The sequence below is a fragment of the Camellia sinensis genome, chromosome 9, assembly GCF_055761805.1.
Source record: "Camellia sinensis isolate YWXY chromosome 9, ASM5576180v1, whole genome shotgun sequence".
Taxonomy (NCBI): domain Eukaryota; kingdom Viridiplantae; phylum Streptophyta; class Magnoliopsida; order Ericales; family Theaceae; genus Camellia; species Camellia sinensis.
In genome coordinates, this window is record NC_138969.1 from 39,973,183 (window position 1) to 39,974,777 (window position 1,595).

At 43.4% G+C, this 1,595-nt stretch overlaps 1 pseudogene; it reads right to left on the reverse strand.

Annotated features, from left to right (window-relative positions):
* Window positions 1-370: 370 nt before the first annotated feature.
* On the reverse strand, window positions 371-1,331 carry LOC145799368 (uncharacterized; annotated as a pseudogene).
* Window positions 1,332-1,595: the final 264 nt, after the last annotated feature.

The window sequence follows — 1,595 nt, forward strand, 5'->3', positions numbered from 1 at the left end:
CAGTGTTTGTAACTTTCTCTATTCTCCAACAAGGTGACAGACTAGGTTGATTCGTTATCCAGAATTGAGGCGCATAAAGCTAACTCGACCTATGGAGCTGGCATACAGAGTTCAAGCCGGGGTGGTTTTGAAGCAATCTCCACACCCCTGGGTATTTAAACCGGACTCTAGTCTCAGAAATTCTAAACCTTTACGTTCTAGGCTTTGCCATTTGAACTCTAATTTCCACCGTCTACGTTGGTCTCCTAGGAACTCACTACAAACACAGTTAGATGGCTATACCAGACCGTCAGATGTTGTTCGGGCACGGCTACCACCAAAGGAATTTCATCTTTAGAGGATTTAAAGCCTCCTAGACACAAAGTAATCACTATGGAAGATATATTGGGTCCATCAAATGGACAACCTCAATCATCTCCCCTTTCTCAATACCATCCACATAGTGTTTCAATCTTTGGCCATTAACCTTGAAGGTCGTACCATTTTGTGGATTTTTAATTTTAACCCCCCCATGCGGAAAGACTTCTATGGGCCATCCCATCGAGACCGAAGTTTACCCGGGAACAATTGCAATTTGCCATTGAACAGCCACACTTTTTGGTGAGGCTCGAAGGACTTATGAGAAATATGCTTATCATGAAATGCCTTAGTCCTAGGCTTGTAAATTTTAGAGCTCTCATACGCATCATTGCGGAGCTCCTCTAACTCATTGAGTTGAAGTTTTCGATGGTCACTGGCTTTGGCCATATCAAAATTGAACTTCCTGATGGCCCACAAAGCTTAGTGTCCAACTTAACAGGGAGATGGCACAGTTTTCCAAACACAATCCTATATGGAGACATCCCGATGGGTGTCTTATATGCAGTACGATAGGCCCAAAGTGCATCAACCAACCTAGTGGACCAATCTTTCCTATCGGGCCTCACAGTTTTCTCGAGGATGTGTTTAACCTCCTTATTAGAAACCTCTACCTGACCACCAATCTGGGGATGGTAGGGAGTGCCAACTTTGTGAGTGATCATGTATTTGCACACCAATGCCTCGAAGAATCGGTTGCAAAAATGTTTGCCACCGTCACTAATTATGGCACGTGGGAACCCAAAACGACAAAAAATTATTTCATAGAGGAATTTAACCACAACATTGTCGTCATTTGTTCTGGTTTCCACTACCTCCACCCACGTGGAGACATAATCCACAACTACCAAATTGTATTCAAAGACAAAAGATGGTGGACAGAGGCCCATAAATTCAATGCCCCAAACATCAAAAATCTCAACAATGAAAATAGGGGTCATCGGCATCATATCTTGCCGTGATATAGAACCCATGCGTTGACAATGCTCACAAGCTCTACAGAAGTTATGGGCATCTTTGAAGATAGAGGGCCAGTAGAACCCACATTGTAAAACTTTGGCAGCTGTTTTCTGCCCACTGAAATGGCCGCCACATGCATGAGAGTGACAAAAGGTGAGAATGCTATGGGTTTCACTCTCAGGCACACAACGACGAATCACTTCATCCGGACAATACTTGAACAATTTTGGGTCTTCCTAGAAATAGTGCTTCACTTGTGAGAAATGTAACGTCCTCAA